This window comes from Macaca fascicularis, chromosome 14 (genome assembly GCF_037993035.2).
Source record: "Macaca fascicularis isolate 582-1 chromosome 14, T2T-MFA8v1.1".
Classification (NCBI taxonomy): domain Eukaryota; kingdom Metazoa; phylum Chordata; class Mammalia; order Primates; family Cercopithecidae; genus Macaca; species Macaca fascicularis.
This window is the reverse complement of record NC_088388.1, coordinates 73,299,242-73,320,541: the sequence shown is the minus strand read 5'-3', so window position 1 is coordinate 73,320,541 and position 21,300 is coordinate 73,299,242. Positions and strand designations below refer to the sequence as shown.

Genomic DNA, 21,300 nt, shown 5'->3' with positions numbered 1-21,300 from the left:
ATGAGACAGGAAGATGCTCTGGGGACACATTTTTTATGTGTTATCTTCAAAAGCCATGAGAAGCAGTGATGATTATCCCATATCACAGATATGATTTACCACCACCACCCTGCCACCACTCCCACTCGCACTCCCATAAAGAAAGCAGGGCAAGTGCTGTGCCGCCCATTTGGGCCTGAGTAGTGCCATGATTGGAACCCAGGAACTCTGGTCTCCTTGCCTAGTGCTTTTCAAAACTCTGTGCCACACAGGAGTGGATCCAGGCCTGAAGGTCATACAATTCTGGGGACTCTCTTTAAGAAAAAGAATTCTAAAATATCTTACTTTTGCAAACATTATGCAAATATACTGCCACATTAATATGTTGCTAGGGCTCCTACTAGGACCTTAAGAAGGAGCTCATGTGAGTCAGGACCCTGAATGTTAGGCCTTGTTAGCTCTATGGTTCATATGCTTCTTGAACCAAGTCACAGGGTACTTCCCAGCCACATTGCTAGTCAACAGGACTAAACTACCTCCAAAGCAGCCTCTTCAGTTTTGAGTTCTGTGAGAAATGTTTTCCTTTTCTTTTTCTTTTTCTTTTATTTTGAGACAGTCTCCCTATGTCACCCAGGCTGCAGTGCAGCAACCCAGTCTTGGCTTACTGCAACCCCCACCTCCCAGGTTCAAGCAATTATCCTGCCTCAGCCACCTGAGTAGCTGGGATTACAGATTCCTGTCACCACACCCAGCTAATTTATATATATATATATATATATATATATATTTTTTTTTTTAAAGTAGAGGCAGGGTTTCACCATGTTGTTGCCCAGGCTCGTCTCGAACTCCTGGCCTCAAGTGATCTGCCCATCTCGGTCTCCCAAAGTGCTGGGATTACAGGTGTGAGCCACCACGACTATCTGTGAGTTTTCTGAGGTCATATTGAATCTGCTTCTAAAAGACTGATATTGCCAAGGTGGGCAGATCACCTGAGGTCAGGAGTTCGAGACCAGCCTGGCCAACATGGTGAAACCCCGTCTACTAAAAATATACAAAAATTAGCCAGGCCTGGTGGCGGGTGCCTGTATTCCCAGCTACTTGGGAGGCTGAGGCAGGAGAATTGTTTGAACCCGGGAGGCGGAGGTTGCAGTGAGCCAAGATTGCACCACTGCACTCCAGCCTGGGCGACAGAGCAAGGCTCTGTCTCAAAAAAAAAAAAAAAAAAAAAAAAAAAAAAAAGACAAGACAAGACTGATATCGCACCTAAAATATTATTATATTAAAAGAAGCAGAGTATGAGACGTAGGTGCATGGTCCAGTAGGAAGAGAAGCAGCCCTGATTCTACCACTTAAGGTGGTATATGATCTTAGGCTGGACACTTCTATCTCTCATCCGTTTTCCTCTTCAACATAATGAAATAGACTTGAAAGTCTCTAAGGCTCTATCAGTTCTGACATTCTAGGCTTCATATACATTAAGTGGAGCCATATGTAATCACTGTGTAGGTTAGAAACAGCTGAGTATTGTAGTTTCATATATGGTTCCAGCTAATACATGCGATGTGGCTGGTGAATACTTCTGAATTCAGAAACTATCCCAAATCTCAGCTAGAACCATCCACTGTTCTGTTTGTCCAGTTTCAACTTAAGGGATCTCCATGTGGTCCCCAGAAGTACCCACTGAAACATGCATATTTGTGTATAGCAGAACTCTGAAATAATATTTTGATAGTAGTTATCTCTGAGGAATTGAATTATGGGTGATTTTCCCTTTCCACATTATAAATTTATGTAATATTTGACTGACTTGACCATAAGTATGTTACTTATATAATAAAAGGAAAAAAGGTACTTCCATTTTGAAAAAATAAAAATAAAAGCCTTTGGGTTCTTGAATGGAGATCATGGGCCACATTTGCTGCCATGTGCGGTTATGTTGATGCTCTGCAAACCTGTGCTGAGCCCTGTTGCTCAAACCCTTCCTCATCTCTTCTTGAGGGAGAAGATGGAGACTTCCTCAAGGAGATGTGACATATGGGAAGACAACAGATTGAGAAATTTACAGCTGATAGGACTTTAGACACCACCCAGCCCAAACTTCCAAATAAAATATGGGACGCAAATGGGTGTAAGAATGAATGGTCAGGTGATGAATGCCATAAGGATTTTGAGAAATGAAATTGACTAGGAGGAGTCAGAGAGAGGTAGAACTTGAACTGGGCTTTGAAAGCTAGGACAGAGCTAAATGGGCAGAGTGAATGAAGGGAACAAGATCAGGGAAGCCTGGAGGCAGATGTCAGGGAGCTCCTTCCTGATGAGGGCAGGTAGGCTGGGGAGACAGCAGGAAGCAGGCCTCCTGGGGCTACTCTATGACTTCAGTGTCCCCAGTGGAGAAGGCTCCCCTTCACACAGTCCTCACACTCCATGGGCTTAATCATAAAATACAAATTATTTCGGTTGCAAGTTACAGGCACCTGATGTATATTAGCATAAGTACAGAAGGGAATTTCTGAAGTGTATGGGGTAGTTCACAAGTTTAAAGAAGGAACTACAGACACCAGGGCAACTCCAGGGATCTCGGGGCCTGGAACAACGGATCTGCCTGAATTCACAAACTAAGAGCTCAGTATGTTTCCTTAAACACACCCAGGTTGAACTAAATAAAATTCTAGGATTTGAAGGGAGTAAAATTTAAACATTCTAATATCCTACGGTGGCCAGGCACAGTGGCTCAAGCCTGTAATCCCAACAGTTTGGGAGGCGAGGCAGGTGAATCACTTGAGGTCAGGAGTTTGATCCAGCCTGATCAACATGGTGAAACCCCATCTCTTCTAAAAAAATACAAAATTAGCCAGATTTGGTGGTGCACACCTGTAATCCCAGCTACTTGGGAGGCTAAGGCAAGAGAATCTCTTGAACACAGGAGGCAGAGGTTGCAGTGAGCCAAGATCATGCCATTGCACTCCAGCCTGGGCAACAAGAGTGAAACTCAATCTCAAAAAAATATATATATAGATATATATATATATAGATATATATAGATATATCTATCTATCTATCTATATCTATATATATCTATATATATATATATATCCTATGGTATAGTCACTCCACGCAGCCCTCCCTCCAACCCTGTTGTCTGGGAGCCTGTCCTGCAACCGCTTGTAAGTCAAAGCCGGTAGGAGCTTTGGCCTCACAGGTTCTGCCCTCTGCTGGCCAAATCCTGACACATCGCCTTAAGCCCTCAAAGCAAAACCAATCAATTCAACAGGTATTATTGAGTGCCTTTATGTGCCAAGCATTCACCTAGGCACACTTGGAATGCATAAGTAAACAAAAACATCCCAGAAGTCCCTGCACTAATACTTAAGAGCATTTACTCCATGCAAAGCATTGGTCTAAGCGTTTTATACACTTGAACTCATTTAGCTTTTAAAACCCTCATAACAACCCTATGCAGTAAGTAGGTATTCCTTACAAGTACTTCCATAGAGCCCAGTTGTTTTTGAACTAGCACCTTCATGTACTTTCAGCCCAATTTAGGTCCCATGGTATACACAGCCTAGAGCATGGATCTGAACAGTCCCCAGAAATGAATGAGAAAGTGATTTGGGAAAAGGATGGCAGAGTACTGACACCTGTGGTCTGAAGTTGGGTTTCCTGGAAACAGATCTTGAGACAGTCTTTTTTTTTTTTTTTTTTTTTTGAGACAGGGTCTCGCTCTGTGGCTCAGGCTGGAGTGCAGTGGCCTAATCAGGGTTCACTGCAGCTTCGATTTCCTAGGCTCAAGCGATCTTCCCACATCAGTTTCCCAAGTAGCTAGGACTACAGGCATGTTCCATCCCATCCAGCTAATATTTTATTTTAGTAGAGATGAGGTCTCACTATTTTCCCAGGCTGGTCTCAAACTCCTGGGCTCAAGCAATCCTCCCGCCTCAGCTTCCTAAAGGGCTGAGATTATGGACGTGAGCCACCACACCTGGCCATCCGACAGACATTGATGGGAAGTGTTTTTCAGGAAAAACCTGCAAGGGAGAGAGTGGAGTAGACAGGAAAGGGAAAGTACCATACAAAGTGTGTCTCGGTCACATCTAGCCTTAGCCTGATCCACAGGGAACTGTTATATATGGGGGCATAAGTCCCACAGCAGAATTACACTCCCTTGAGACAAGGCAGCTGGCCTTTTGTATCCCCAAAGCAGTCAGTCATTGGTTGTGGGCCACCCTGGCAGGGAAGGGGGACAAGAAGGTTTTGAGGAGGTTCCCATCAGCTGTGGGGAAGGGAGCAGCTGTGAGCTACTGCAGAATAGAGCAGTGGAAGAAAGATAAGCAAAGGAGTGCTCTTGGTTGGAGATTAGCAATAGCCTCGTTCCTTGGGAAGGTTCTGAAGCTCTTTTTTCATCACAGAATTGGCCCCACCTTTTGTGACCTTATTTTGCTACCCTATATCAGTCATTGGCTGCTAGTTGCTACAGGGGTACTTACTCTCCCAGAGCGTGCTCATATTTGACTCAGGCCAAATCTCTGGGGATGGGGACAGCTCTAGGCTGATGACGGCAGCCTGGCGAAGGGGGCTCTGGGGCCCCATCAGCATCCATGATAGCTGTGCTGTTGGGGAAACGAAAGTAGAAGCAGAGTGTCACATCTTGGGAGCTCCTTCTAGTTTAAGAGACAAGAAGCACACATCAAATAACGAACAAAAATAGGACAATACCAAATAGAACTAAGTAGGAAACAGTATCATTAAGCATCAAAAAGTGTGGGGGACAGATACTAATGTGGTGGTCAAGAAGAAGAGAGGACATCGGGCACAGTGGCTCACTCCTGTAATCCCAACACTTTGAGAGGCCAAGACAGGCAGATCACTTCAGGTCAGGATTTCAAGGCCAGCCAGGTGAAATCTCCTCTCTACTAAAAAAAAAAAAAAAAAAGTACAAAAATTAGCTGGGTGTGGTGATGTGTGCCTGTAATCCCAGCAACTCAGGAGGCTGAGGCAGGAGAATCACTTGAACCCAGAAGGCAGAGGTTGCAGTGAGCTGAGATGGCACCACTGTACTCTAGCCTGGGTGACAGAGCAAGACTCTGTCTCAAAAAACAAAAACCAAAAAACAACAACAAACAAAAGGGTGGGTGGAGGGGGAGAGGGAAGTTCATGCATGTTTCCGGGAAGAAGTAGAATTTGTAGTGGAATATGAAGACCTGGTAGGATTTGGTTAGAAAGTCCAATGTAAGGCCAGGCACAGTAGCTCACTCCTGTAATCCCAGTACTCTGGGAGGCTGAGGCGGGTGGGTCACCTGAGCCTGGAAAGTCAAGTGGCTGCAGTGAACTGTGATAATGCCCCTGCACTCCAGCTCTCAAAAAGTAAGTAAATAAATAAATAAATAAAATAAAAAATGAAGGTCCAGTATAGTATGAGCCAAGCTCAGTGTTCAAAGTGGGTGGATGGCTTTGCCCTACTCAAACATTCAGAGACTGAGGATAGCAACTGCCATTTTCAACATGTAGCTTCCAAGGTCACTCATTGTCAAAGCATTTTCTGGTTAGTGAGAAAAAAGACAAAGTAGAATTCCAGGGCCAGGGATTTACTCTCAAGAAAGCAAGGCAAAAGCTGCGTACATCTCTTCTGCTTAGCTCCATTGACGAGGGCTTAAACAACATGGCCACAAACTGGCTGCAAGGGGAGCTGGCAAATGAGGTGCCTATCTGAGTAGTCAAGTCCCAGCTAAACATCTATCACTGTGGAATAAGGAGAGAATTATTTTTGGTGGACAGCCCCAGAAATCTGCATCCCACCCTCCTCACTCTCCCCAACAGGCTCCTGTCTTCACCACACCCTCCTAACTCTCCCCCGAAAGGATTAGTTAAGATAAAAACATTTATAACCCCGCTGGGAAGGAAGAAGTGCTGTTACTCTGATTAGATCATGTTTTGGAGGGAGGGGGTGAAGACGGGAGCCTTTTGAGTATAACTTAGCCTATCCTGGGAGTGTGACTTTTGCTCATTTTTTTTTTTTTTTTCTGGCACAGGTGAGTCTGGTCTCTCCTGTCATTGGAATAATATCCAAGATTTCGGTTTAGGCATAGGAGAAACAGACAAAGCAAGGCTTTCAGCCAAACAGCCAACCTTGTATAGAAAAGGAATCTTGTTTCAGGTGCTGCTAAGAAACCAAGAACATTATTTCCCTGGGTGAAATGAGAGAACGATCTGTGGCAGTGGTTGAACTCTGAGGGAGAATGAGCTCCTGGGAACAAGAAACGCAGAAATTCATGAACAGGAAAGAAAAATTAATATTTTATGAACAACTGAATTCCTCATTGCACCCAGGGAGCTGACTCACCAAGGTTACAGCTCCTTCTTTGGGCGGCTCACAACCAATGAGGGGCTGATACAGGGATCCAAAGGTCTGAGTCCATCACCGATTTGGGGCAACTCTGAGGGGCCATCTTAGCTCCGGAATTCCCCAGAGGATCAGCTGAGGCTTCAGTGACAACCACCTTGTGAGTTAGCTTCTTCCTCTGCCCACCCCTGCTTTCTCATTTCCTATTTCCCAAGAATACTTCCCCCAACAACCTTCTGCATGCAATTCTCCATCTCAGTCTGTTTCCAAGAGAATCAATACTTCCTCAAGAACTGTGCCCTAACATGGAGTTCATTCCAAAGTCAGTACCAGTAATAATAGAGCAATGGGATGATAGAATGTAGATGAGGTAGTTAGTGGTTCTAGCAAACTAAAAAGACAAGGCAGTGAGAGACAGCAGTGTAGGAAACAGCCAGCTCTATTCATTGAAAAAGAACTAGCCACTAGAGGGCCCAGCACTACAGGTTTACAGCTCTGCTGCCACTTTTTAGAGCACAGAATTTTACCCTTCATCTGGCAGACATCCAGCATAATTGTCCACACAGCTGGGAACATTGTTGGCCATGCTTCCTTCTCTTGTACCTAATCTGGAGACACCAGTGTCCTGGCCTGTTCCGATACCCTAGCACCAAGCCCCCATGCCATTACATATAAGCCTATTCCCATAAATAAAGGCTTCCAACGCCTGTTTTTTCTACCCACTGTTCTCATTGTTCCAAGGGACTCTGAAGATGTGAAACGTGAAATCCAAATAGTTGGTTGTGACCATCCTCACCTAGGAATGGAGAGAATCAGCAACATATTGTCTAGTCCTGCCACTTTCTCTACCCCCGTCATCCCCCCACCCACCAATTTGTAATAAAGACACATAGACTTAGATGCAAAATACAGTAGCCAAGGGAGAAAGGGGATATCAGAACCTTCTCAGAAGATGAAAAAGTTTGAGAACATTGTGTAATTGAGTGAATTAATGAGTTATTTCTACCATGGATTTATTTAAAGACTCAAAGGAAATTTTCTTCTGCACCCTATTTGGAAGGACAGTCCTTTGCAGGTTGGGGGATTTCCCTTACCTCAGGAGGAAAATATTGGGAGGTCTCTGTTTCCAAAGTATAAATTCCTCAAGGATCAGAGTTAGATTGTCTGTGAGAGGGAAAACTCTGAGGGTTAAAGGGACAAGAGCTGGATTCTACAAGACCAGGAGGATGGAGGGGTGGTGGAAATCAGCCCATGAACTCTCCCCCATTGCCCTCCTAGTATCTCTGGCAGTGATGACTACAAAGACTCCTGGGGGATAATTACCACACCATAGCTTTGGGACCATACAGGAGTTCTGGGTGGCCAGGTTTACAATGGAAGGAGTAAATGTCTTATGCAAGTGGGCCAGATACCTCTGGCTGCTCCACACCTGCTTGGACAATGAGCATCTTCAACACAACTGCAATGGACCGAGATTGTCCCCCAGGTTTTCTGGATTGGGTAAGCCCTGGGGTTTTTGCATCCCCACAAAGTCTCTGAAATTAGATGTTCCACAAACCTGGCAGGTGGGGGTGAAGCTAAATTTAATTGGATTTGAATTAGATAAAAATTTGATTTGATTCAGCAAGGAGTAAAGAAATCTAATGTTCTTCTACTTGCTATTGAGCAAATTAAATGGGTTATAATATTGGGAGTTCTGATATCGCAATAGCAAACCTAGCCTGGCCCGGTTAATAAAAGAATAGTAATACTCTATTGAGGGGTTGCCATGTGTTAGGCAGTGCATTCTTTCATTTAATCCTCACAATATACCTATGAGGTAGACAGACTTAGAGAAGTCAAGTGCGTTGCCCAAGGTCACATGGTTAGTAAATGGCAAACCAAGTTTGTCAGACTCCATGTCTAACTTCTACAGCCATTCATTCCCTGTTGTCTAGCCATTCATTCACTGATATCTAATCCATCATTTACTAATCTGTTTAGCCAGATATGCATTCAGACAGTAAACAGAATTAAGTTATTCTGTTCCTTAAACAATGAGACAGATCTAGTTGGTGTTTAAAGAACAAAAGAATCTTAGAATCACAGAATGTTTGCACTGGCAGCTGGTCTAGTGGGAAGAGCAAAGCTTTAGAACCAGGTGGACTAGATTGGAATCTTGGCTCTGCTATTCATTCTGTATGTGATCTTGAGCAATTTATTTAACCTAATTATCAGCTTCCATATCTGTATATCACAAATATATGCACATTCTCACTAGACTAATATGAAGAGTAGAGATAATGTCACATGGAACCAGTGCAAAAATGCAAGTCCCAGCACAAAATGAAAATGCTGGCACTTTGTTCAAAAATTACCAAGAATTTAAAGATGGTGACAGCAGAGTATTAAACCAAGTGTGGGGGCCCTTCTGAGCATAGGCCATGGTGGCACATCCACAGCCTGGCACAGAGTGGGTCTGCAATAAATTGTAGTCCTTTTCTCTCTAGATCACTGATTATAACCGTCTCCTTTTGCAGATGAGGAAACTGGAGTTCAAAGAAAAGCTTAAAAATGCAAATTAGGGCTGGGCGCGGTGGCTCACACCTATAATCCCAGCACTTTGGGAGGCCAAGGTGGGTGGATCATGAGGTCAGGAGTTCAAGACCAGCCTGGCCAACCTGGTGAAACACCATCTCTATTAAAAATTTAAAAATTAGCCAAGTGTGGTGGCACGTGCCTGTCATCCCAGCTACTTGGGAGGCTAAGACAGGAGAATCACTTGAACCCAGGAGGCGGAGGTTGCAGTGAGAATTACTTGAACCTGGGAGGTGGAGGTTGCAGTGAGCTGAGTTCACCCCACTGCACTCCAGCCTGGGCAATAGAGCAAGACTCCGTCTTGGGGGGGGGTGGGGAAACGCAACTTAGTACCAGAGCCAAGACCACAACCAGACCTCCTTTGTTCCCAGCCAGTGGTCTTTACCCAGCATTTCCAAAGCAGGTTCTATATGATGATAATAGATATTCCATATATAAAAGTTTCTATCAACAAGCAAGTTTATAAAACACTGGATTAAGGTTAAACAGAAATCTTTTGCAGAACTCTTCAGAACACTTTTATGTGCAACAGGAATCTCCAAGACAGGGATATAATATGGAACATTGCACAAAAGTATTTGACGTGGAACCCTTTTTCAGGAGCATATTAAGTATCTCTCAGAAATGCCACTCTAAACACTGCCCCAGGGTGATGGAAGTTTCCATGGGTTTTGATCTGTGGGGTGTGGTTGTTTTTATACTAAATTAGAAGCAAATATATTCTTCCCACTAGTCCTTTCTGTCAGCATCCCTGTCCCAGCTGACTTGTGAGCCTGAGGATATAACGATAATGAAAACCAGACTTCAGGAAAAGCACACTTGTCTAGAGTCACCCAGCTGCATCCATAAGGCAGATGCAATATGCCTCTCTCCCAAGAGTAGAACACAGAGACAAAACATACACTAGGATCCCAAAATTCTTTCCATTCTGGGTAATTGGCTCACAGACACCACATTGCAAAAGTAATAGCTAAAGTCCCCTATAAAGTCACATAAGCAGCTAGGAAATCAGGATTCTCATTTTGGAGCATTTATTAGCTGTTTGACCTAAATTGATCAATTCATCTGCTCATCACTTTACTTTTATCGAATACCTTCTGGCATCAAATTAAATTAATTTCTCCCTTTGTCAAACTACCATTGTTTCATCCGTAGCACTCTTCCCCCAAGACTTTGAGAATCTCTGTGGAATGTAGTTTGAAAATCAGCAGGTTGGATGATTACCATAGATCATCTAGTCTATATGGATGGATGAAATCTATATGGAATCTATATGGAAAGGAATTATAGTTTCTTTCAGCTATAATAGTCTGTGATTCAAATTTATATACAGTTTTGCAACTCATTGCCTCTGCTTATTAACCAAGGACCCTAGTTCCCTGAGAAATGCACCTCTTAATTTCTGAGAGGCCTGGAGAGTGATTCTCACATGCTGAACTGAGAGGTCAGGTGACTTGGACACTTCTGGAGTTCCCAGTACATAGCATCTATTATATGGAATGCATGAAGGGGAAGAAACTCCATCATGATATACTTTGTCACATGGGTTTCTAATGGGTAATATTTATGTCCTTTGACTCACAGAACTTTCAGTAAAGCAGCTCTTCTATATTTTGCTGATTCCTTCCTAACCCCACTTTCCCTCTACAAATTCCTAAGCCTGAGCTGCAGCAAGGCCAAGAAACAAATCTGCATGACAAACCTAATGTTAAATGTTGGCTCATTCGTCCTTGATTTTGAAAATTCTATTGCTGGACCCATGTTGCCTATCTCCTCACTTTCCTTAAGATGAGTTCTCTCCCACGAGAGACCCAAAGTCCTCACGAAAAATGGACTTTGGGTGAGTTGGGCCTACTAGGTCGAATATGCCCAAAAGGGTCCTCCAGGAAGCAGATGCCAAAATGGAGTGAGAAGTGCCAGAAATGTACTGGGGGAGAATGCCTGTGCGGGAGCAGGAGTAGATGAGGGAGCCTCAGATGGTGATGCAGATCTGACACCAGTGAAAAAAAGAGGGAAGGAAGAAGGACTGGGCAGGAGGAGCCTCAGGTTTCAATGCAGCTCTGAGAAAGCCTCAGCCAGGCTGATGAGGAGCCCCAGAGCAGAGACTGCCCATTACAGGAGCCCCATGTTGAGCAGGAATGGCCTGGCTTTCATACGTCTGCAGGGCTTGGTCAGTGGCAGGGAGAAGGCCAGGGTGAGCATGACCAGCGTGTAAACACCAAAGGTGCTGCTGCCTGAGGCCGGCCACTAACTGCTCTCCTCCCTGCAGGCTCCCTGTGGGAGACCTGAGCAGCTCACTCACGGTCAAATACCCACGCCTGTGTGAATTCCAAAAGTGGACATAATTTAAGCTCAAACGGAGCCCTGTATGTACATTTATTACAATTTTTGTGTTGAGTGTACAAAAAGTGTAGCACTTGGCACAGCAGCAGCCCCACCCTCACCAGTGGAACAATCAAAGCGAAAAAGGGCTAGTCTGGGAAGGTTTCAGGTAAACAGGTGAGTTTTTCTTACCATGATTGTCAATAGCAGCCTCCATTGTAGATTAACACTGTGTCAAGCTTAGTACAGAGAACAATTCTCAGGGAGCTTCAGTTTGCAATAAAATATTCCTCACATGAGGCGCTCAGAGCAGACTTTTGAAGAGTTTACATGTCAATCACTGGATGCTCCAAGGAGGGAGGAGCTTCTTATTAGAACTGGCCCTGGAGGCTACCAGAGAGACCTTGAAACTGATCTGGCAGCCAAGTGGGTGGTGCAAGGACACACTCCACCCCTGGGACCCTGCCAGCCAAGCTGTAGGATTTGTTGAGAGGCAGGCCCAACACCTGTTGTGGCTGCTGGATGAGATTCAAAATTTAAGGAGAAAAGACAGAAGAGGAAGGAACTGGAAAAGAGGAATCTGTAGCTAGAAGAGGAAAGACAGCATGCTTTCCAGAACCGTCTCAGAATTCATCCCAGGCTAATCACCTGCCAAAAAAGAGATAGTGTCAGTGGTAGAAAGAACACTGAAGATGACACTTAAGCTCTGCCGCTAACTCCCCGGCTGACCTCTGTCACTCAATGCCCCTCTGGGCCTGTGCTCCTTGGCTGTAATCTGCTGAGCTATGCCAGACATCTAAAATTCTTCCATTTGAACAGTCTAGGATTCAAACAAGCTTCCTTAAAATAATCTTGGAAGAACCTAGTATGAAATGGGCAGAGGGGGGAGGATAAAAAAGAATTTCCTGTGAACCCAGGCGCAATAATATCATATAACATAATGTAACATAATAAGCTAACCTAATCATAGCAAGCATTACAACAGGTGGGGGAATCTGGGAATGGGAGCCAGTAATATCTCTAAAGTAGAGGTAATTTCATGATCAAGACATCCAGTGTATTGAAACGTGACGCTGTTCTATCTTTATAGAGTGTGCAGATGGTTGGGAAGGAAATTAGTTCCACCTGTCAGCTGATTCTAAAAGATCAGAGCTTCATATACATTCCATCAACACATGAACTCCTGATGTCACTAAAGCAAAGAGATGGAATGGTCTCTGTCCTTTCCTGAATGCTCTTCCAGTTTTCTCTCATAAAAGTCATTTCTACTCCCCTTTAAATCTGCATTCACAGTTTGTTTTCACTTAGATAAGAATGCTGGGAGGGGAAAGCATACTGTTTTTTTTCCCCCCAGTCCTACTATTTTAGGATTCCCTTCTTATTTATTTCTTTCGTTGAGCTAAGAAGATGCCACAGATAAAAAACCAAAACGAAATGAAAAACTGCAGTCAAGAGAAGAACAAAATTAGCAGCCAATCAGGAAAAGGCTGTACAATCCCCAGGCCTTTAGATACTTTATCCTCTAGGCTGGGCCCTCCCAGAGAGGATCAAGTTTTCTCTTGGGGTTTCTTTTTGAATTAAGCACCACTGAGGGCTACGGTCCAGAAACACAAACTCTTAACCTCGTCCCTGGTAGACAAACAGGTCTAGGGAGATTAAATAACCTGCAGGGAGAGAGTCCTCTGGGATCCATGGGAGACCAGACTGAAGCAAAGAAAAAAGGGACTATGGTATCAGTGAGGACACAGGAGCAGCCACAGGAGGGCTGTGCTGCCTAAATAAATAATGGCACGTTTGGCAGCAGACCCAATTCTCAGACAGGCCTGGGGCTGACAGGTAGGCTGTCTGCTAACATACACTCACCCTTTGGATCTCAGCTTCAATGTTATTTCCTCTGGGAAGCAGGGTGCCACACACAGTTGTACTGGTTGCCTGCTGCACAGAAAATACATTCCAGAGTTATATGTTTTTATAAAAATGTCCCAGAAGTTGGTGTTTTAAGGAAAGAGCACTCTTTTTTCTCTGATTCACAAAAAGGTGCTGGACTGGCAGTGACCTTGCTAAGAATCCTTTCCTAATTCTTATCAGAACAGGTTTAGTGCCCCTCCTATCTGTTCCAGAAGGACTCCGTCTACCATGGTTATTTACCACGCGTTATTCTAATTGCCTTTTTACTAGTGTATACACAGTCTAGATTATCACTTTGTGAGTCAGAGGCTGTGTCTCGTTTGACACTGTACTCTGGGCCCCAGAACAGTGCCTGGCCCTAGCACAGGTTCAATGGTATTTGTTGAATGAATAAGCAACATATTCTGAGCCATTCCAATGCTCTTGCCCAAGTGGACAGAGAGCTTGTCATAATAGAGTACTAGTCATGTCCAGGGTTTGAGTCTTTGTTCTACCTCTAACTTACTACATGAGTTGGCAAGTCACTTCACCCTGGTATTCTTGATGTAAAATAGGGATGACCCTACCCTGTCCACCTCAGAGGGTCATTATGAGGAGTAGTTTAGAAGTATTACTAGGTAAACTTATGAAAATACCGAACACATGGGAAGTATAGGCCATTCCAGGAAACTTGGACTACAAGGGGTCTAGGACCAGGAGTGACCTTACATCTAAACATAGTTAAGTAGTCACCTCTGGCAGAAAACTAAAGATTTCTAGGCCAGGCAATACTTTTTTGGTTGCTATGGGTAGAAACCTCAAAATGTCAAAAGACACATTTATTGTTTCCTATAGGTAAGGGTAAATTTAAAGCTGGACCTCCAGGACAACTGGAAATAGGCACAATAATGCCACAAGGTAGATTGCATTCTTGTCCTCTCCCCTGTCCCCACCCCACCACACTCCATCTGTCTCTTCTTTCTGGAAGTCAGCCCACCAACTACAGACTGGCTTCCTCCACATAGCAAGGGATGTGGCTACTGACACCTCCTGGCTCCATCTCACACTTTTGCCATCTGAGGGGGACTGAGCCCCTCCCCTTATCTCTAATTTGCAAAATTTCTCTTTGGCCCTGGCTAGAAGATACATATTCATCCCTGTGCCAAGGGTGAGAGATTCTATGATTTCCAGCTCCTACTGGAACTACATAGTTGAAGTGGGGGATCAGTGTTCAAAAAGAAGGGAGGTACTGTTCTAAGAAAGGCTGGGTACTAGGATTTCCACTATAATTTTCTAAAGATCATCCCCCCACTGAGACCTGCCATTAGCAACATTAGCAATCAGTTAGCTTTGGTTTGGGCTCTGCTCCTTTAGCGCCATTCTTTCATATACCCTGAGTTCCTTATAATAGAAGGAAGGGAACAGAAGGGTGCCAAGTATAGGAGAGGGACAAGCAAATAAGTAAATAGTCTACTTTCCTCTGCAGACCTGCAATAAATAACCAGAGAAGTGAGCCATGTGTCTAGAAAAATTCGTTCCCTTCCTAGGATTGATGGCAAGTGATGTCACCTGCTCAATGTCAGGTCCTAAATTCCTCTGTGCTTTGGCCAGGTTGTGGCTTGACAGCAATGTTTCTGAACTACGTGTCTGACCACTTTCACTTTTTGTACTGTAGCATTCCCTTCTTGTCTCCTTTTAAGTAGTCCAACTCACATATCTTATAAATGGACAAGCCAGAGTCCCAGAGAGGGAAAATTTATTATCCAACATCATACACTAAAAGGGAGTTCATGGTCAAGCTAAGATCAGATTCTAGGTCATCTGACATGTGTTTTTTCCAATTATACCATCCTTTGTTTTTCTGCATGTTTATAACCTGAGAGATGTAGTTCACCTCTTACTCTCACCTTCTTCTGGTTCTTTTGTCTTTCTGGGTCACTTTTTAAGAGGACTTCTCAAGGTCAGCTTCACTATACTCCTATTTAGTCACCTCTGGATCCCAGTGAGTTAGCTACTGTCTTATCCTCCGCTATCAGGAATGAAATTCCAATACCAGAGACCCCATCCTACTGATGCAGTATTCTTTTCACTGCTCTTTAGCAGGAGCTCACTATTTAAGCTAGTCTTAACTTGTAGCAAAATTGCAGGCATCATCCTGGCTAACTCCTACTTACCTTCCAGATATCCATTTAGATCACTTTATTTCAGAAGGTAAAATATAAAATGTATACCAGGAATACTTTCTGTAAGCAACTCATAGTACCCCATATGTATTAGTTCATTCTCACACTGCTAAAAATAACTACCTGAGACTGGGTAATTTATAAAGAAAAGAGGTCTGATCGGCTCATGGTTCTGCAGGCTATATGGGCTTTTGCTTCTGGGGAGGCCTCAGGAAACTTACAATGACGGCTAAGGGGAAACAAGCCCATCTTCCCATGGCCAGCAGGAGAGGTGGTGGGGAGGTGCTACACACTTTCAAACAACTAGATATTGTGAGAACTCTATCACAAGACAGCACTAGGGGGATGGTGCTAAACCATTAGAAACCACCCGCATGATTTAGTTACCTCCCACCAGGCCCCACCTCCAACACTGGGAATTACAATTTAACATGAGATATGGGTGGGACACAGTACCAAACCATATCATTTCAGAAGGTAAAATATAAAATATGTATGAGGAATACTTTCTATATGCAACTCACAGTACTCCGTACCTCCCCCTATAAAACATTTAGCACTCTAGACAATCATTGCCTGCTTACTATGTCTCTTTTCTTCATTCTACTATAATTTCTATAAGAACAGAGGTCATTCCTATTCCCTTTACCGTTATTTCCTCCAGGAAATGTTGCATAAATATTAGTTGAATGAATGACTAGAACACTGACTCTGTGGTTCCTAATTATTTGCACAGTAGCCATCAAATGACAAAAGGATGTGAAATACTTTAGAGGTGAAGACATTATGTAGCTGTTGAGGATTATCCTAAAAGCACTCATTATACCATCTATCACTATAATATAAGCCTTCTCTGCTTGGAGATGCCAAAAAAAAATTCAGTAGTCCATCCACAAAAGTTTCCAAGACTCTTATGTGATTGGAAGGGCTGTGCTACTGCCATAGGCAAACTTCATCACCAGTATCAAACATTGCCTTTGTGACATTTCCCTCACCTCAATGGCAGGTTAGACTCTGCCTCTGGTCTCAGTCCACTTGGTGTCCCTGTCCTAAGTTTTTCCATGTGTTGCCTCATTTACAACAAGGCTGTGAGAAAGGTTCTATTTTTACTACCCTTTAAACAATGGAAATTTCAAGGTACAGGGAGGTTATATGACTTGCTCAAAGTCACAAAGCAACTGAGTAGTGGAGCCAGGATTCAAACCCAGCTCTTGGTCTGAATCACTATGCTATATAAGACTCTTCTTTTGGCTGGGTGCGGTGGCTCATGCCTGTATTCCCAGCACTTTGGAAGGCTGAGGCGGGTGGATCACTTGAGTTCAGGAGTTCAAGGCCAGCCTGGGCAACATGGTGAAACCCCATCTCTATTAAAAAATACAAAAACTAGGTCGGGCATGGTGGTTCATGCCTGTAATCCCAGCACTTTGGGAGGCCAAGGTGGGAGGATCACCTGAGGTCAGGAGTTTGAGACCAGCCTGACTAACATGGAGAAACCCCCATCTCTACTAAAAATACAAAATTAGCTGGGTATGGTGGTGTATGCCTGTAATTCCAGCTACTCGGGAGGCGGAGGCAGGAGGATTGCTTGAGTCCAGGAGACAGTGATTGCAGAGAGCCACAATCATGCCACTGCACTCCAGCCTGGGCAGTATATCAAGATCTTGTCTCAGAAAAAATAAATAAAAAGACTCTTCTTTCTATTACTTCTTCTACAGCAAACTTCTATCTTGTTTAGACTGCCTTCTTCCTGTTATCCAAACAGACCTTGGACTTTTCCAATTCTGTGTATCTGGAATATGATTTTATGAAGAACTCAGAGGAGTCTTATAGATTATTTTATCAAAGACTTCTATGTTATAGACGACAAAATGGTGGTATGTGTTATGGAAAGAACATCAGCTTTGGAACAAGGAGGCCCTATAGTCAAAGTTTGGCTGTTTTAGTTATTGACTGCTGTATAACAAACCACTCTACCACAGCCGCTTAAAACAACAGCAATTTCTTGTTTCTCACGATTACACGAATTGGCTGGGCAGCTTCTTGGTTGGTATTACCTGAGCTTGCTCACACTGCTGCATTCAGCAGGAGGGCTGAATGGGCTGGAAGGTTGCCCATGACCTCACATATCTTGCTTGACTGGGGTGACTTCCATGTGGACTGTCATCCTCCCAAAGGCTAAACCAGCGTTTTAAAATATTGGTCTTGATGAGAGGAGCTGAAAAGAATTTGTGGCTTTATTTAATCTGTCTCACTTCCTAGATGGTTTACCTTGGACAATTTCCTTCTTCTCTCCTGAGATCAGTTTCTTTGTCTTTACAATTGGGAGAGCAATCTCAACTGTCCCAGATTCTTGTAAGTATTACATGAGATCATATATGTAATTATTAAATGAAATAATATAAAAAATTCCTGCCATACAACAACCATTTTTCCAATGTTAGTTTTCATTGCATTTCTTGGGCCTTGTGTGAAGCCTTCCTCTTACTCCCCATAATCTCTCTACAGTCCACATAAATCCTTCACTCCAATCAAGATGCAGCTCTACTCTCGTGTCTCATGTTATACAATTTTTCAAAATTATTAGCTTGCAATAATTGTCTGTCTTAGGAAATTCCAAAGTTCTATGTATAAATTAACTGTTTTCAGGCTTTTCCACATCCCCACAGGAAAAAAAAAAAAATCTAATAGATTAGCTTTACATGTAAAATTATTTATTGTTATGCACAATTTGTAATTTCTGTCTAGTTGGTGTCATAATTCTACCTCTTTATCCCCAATTTAAGAACACATACTGACACGCAAGTGAATGAGAATCTCTTTATTATCCTTATTTGTTCTAAAGGGAAATTATTTGCAAAAGTTGCATCTTTCAATATTTGCAAAAGTTGCAAATATTAGCAACACGTTACTTGCCATGCCTCTCTGGTCTAAATCACTTATTTGGGGCTAAGCACACAGAACTTTATTTTTAAAATTCTTTTATGAATATGTCCTATCTTCCTAAGTAGATGAAAACTACCAATAAACCAAGGACCTTAATATATACATACATATGTGTAAACATATGCACATAAGTTTAATTTATCTTGCAGCTCTATTACAGGGCCCTACACAAAATAGAATTCAGTAGTATTCAGAATTTCAGAATAGAAAGCAATGCATGTTTCCCAGCTACTCCCTTTTGGGGCCCTGGGAGAAAACAATGCATGAAAACGCTGGGTACTCCATACTCATTATCTTAGGCCAGTGGGTCTTAAAGTTGTGGAAGCGTCACTTTTTATCAAAACACACAGGCCTGTTCCCTCCCTTCCCTTACTCGTTGCTGTACCTTAGGATGGTATAGCAATGAGTAGGAGAGAGATGTATTTAGAAAACTTTTACAAACATTGTTGGTGTGAGAACTACCATAGCCTTAGACTCTGAGATTACTCAGTGTAGTTAACTCTTAACAGCTTTGTGCAGTTGCAGGAGGAAGCTTCTTTCTCCATCTCGCCATGCTATTTTGATTACCAAAAGCTGTTTTTATTTAACTGAACCCAGCTGCTGTTTTCTCAAAGTATGGTATTCATCTCCAGGGGGCTCGAAAGAGAAATGTTGAGATTCACAGGTGTCCTAAGCTCTCTACAGTCTACTTACAAAACCTACCTTGCCAAATTTCCTAACCATAAAATCATTTCCTTCAATGCTTTCCTCCTTATCACAGTCAACTCATAAAAGTCCATACATTGGTAGGAGCTCTCATAAGGCCTTGAAGATACCACAACAAATGCCTGGGGCTTGACTAATCTTTAGTTGCATAGAAGCCTGCTTTCTCTGTGATAATTCACACTGACAATTATGGTTATGTTTGTGTCTAGTACAGTAGGAGACACCAGAAAGTGCTTAATAAGTACTTTTGTATTGACTGATTATAATGAGTTGTATATTTTGGTTTTTATCAGGGCAGTGGAGAAAAGCCTCTATTTTTTTGGTGGTGGTAGGGGGAAGAGTCTCACTGTGTCACCCAGGCTGGAGTGCAGGGGCACAATCTTGGCTCACTACAACCTCCACCTCCCAGGCTCAACTCAAGCGATCCTCCCACCTCAGCCCCTCAAGTAGCTGGGACTACAAGTGCACACCACTGTGCCCAGCTAATTTTTTGTATTTTTAGTAGAGATGGGGTTTCCCCATGTTACCCAGGCTGGTCTCGAAGTCTTGGGCTCAAGCAGTCCGCCCACCTCAGCCTCCCAAAGTGCTGAGATTATGGGTGTAAGCCACCACACTTGGCTAAAAGCCTCTATTTTAATCTAGCTCTTAGTAGCTCAGAGAGAAGTTTCTTAAGAAAAGGGAAGAGGATAAAGCCTTAGAGAGGTTGTTAGCAATTTAGCATCTCTGAGTCAGGTGGGAGTATTTAATTTGCTCAATAAAGAGAATAATATGCTCTCCAGGTATGGTAAAGGCACTGCTACTGTGCTTACAGATGACAATACTATATTGTACACTTAAAAATCCCCTGTGTATACCAAGGGAGGACTGTACAAAGCCAAGGCTATCATAAAGCATCTCAGGCCAATGCAACAGTGTTATGATGGGCAACCACAGTATTACTTTTATTAGATTATAACATTACTTCATTACTATTAAAGCATTGTTATTATTATTAAATTATAACTTAATGGTTAGCAGCAGGACCTTTATAATTAGAGCAATCTGAGCTTAAATTCCAGCTCTTCCACTTATCAGCTCTATGAAATTGAGCAAGTCACTTATCTAGGCTTCATATATAAAATTTGGATAATAATTAGGATCTTATAGAGTTGTGAGGGCTAAATAAGAAAATGTGTATAAAGCGATTAGCACCATTGCTGGCAATAAATAGAAGGGGCTCTGTAAATGGTTTCTAGTATCGGAAGAAACTAACGGGCTCTGCATGTGCAATAAAATACACGCTGGCTTTTGAGTCAGGAGAATGAGGTTCAAGCCTCAGATCGGCCTTTAAAAACTGTTGAGATTTGATGGGTGTCCCATCCTCTTTTGCTCTTTTAAATGCTGAAATAATTTGGAAATGGACATAAATGTCAGAGAGGAGTTAAAACAGTATTTATTTCTGGGAAATTGAATTAGAGAACATAAGTTGGATCACCCCCAAAGACTAGGCTTTAAACCTGCACATGGGGAGCATTATTTCTGCAGAGCATAATTACCCAAGCAGACATATGGAAGACCAAAGTTGGCTTCATGCTGTGTTGACCAGAGCAAAGGACTCAGACAACGGGCACCCAAGAGGGAGCTGTGCAAGCGTAAAGGATGCAAGAAGCAGCTTGGGCTTATAGCTCCCTCCCCTTATCAGAGACAGCATCAGGAATGCACCATTTATAATAGGGAACATCTGAAAGAGTTGGGGAAGCTCTTTGAGGATAACCTGTACTCAAAGCTCCAAAGAGAGGGAAAAGAAGAAGCTCAACTTGACCAAGCACAAAGTACAGGTGTGGTTCAAGAACAGCTGAGCCAAATACTGTCAACAGCAGTTGTGGCAGCAATAGCAACCACTGAGGAACCAGAACTGAACAGAGACATGCAGACAGGAGTGAGCCAGGAATATCACTCAGCGTCTTGGCCAATCACATCCCGGGGGAGTCTCAGGTTTCTGCGTAGCTTCTCCATCCAACCCTTGGTAAATTCCCACAGCAGCAGAACTTACTGCCTCCAACAGGGCACAACCTTTGTGCCATGAACTTTATGTCAGGGTCTAAAATTTTCCCTGGCCCCACTGAGCACCCCTCACACCTAGACCCCTGAGGTTGCTTCTACATCTACTTTCTCATGAGGCTTTCGTCCCAAGCTGGTACTGACTCTCTAGAATTAAATAATCATACACTAGGTCCGATTTGAATTTAGAGAACAGTCTGGCCACTAAAATGACCCGCAGATCTCTTGGGAGGGGCACTCTGACAAACCCTATGACAACTATATATGTTTATGAGATTGTATTAGTCCGTTCTCACACTGCTATAGAGATATTACACAAGACTGCGT

General features: G+C 43.1%; 1 long non-coding RNA gene across 5 annotated transcripts in view; it reads right to left on the bottom strand.

Moving 5' to 3' along the window:
* LOC102143434 (uncharacterized) overlaps positions 1-21,300 on the bottom strand; it is a 78,255-nt gene that overhangs the window by 20,398 nt on the left and 36,557 nt on the right. For 2 of the 5 annotated variants that reach the window (XR_012423513.1, XR_012423516.1), the window contains exon 3: positions 4,464-4,586. The exons of the other annotated variants lie outside the window; for them this stretch is intronic. This is a non-coding gene — a long non-coding RNA (uncharacterized lncRNA). The remainder of the gene's footprint in view (positions 1-4,463; positions 4,587-21,300) is intronic. 5 annotated transcript variants of the gene reach the window in all.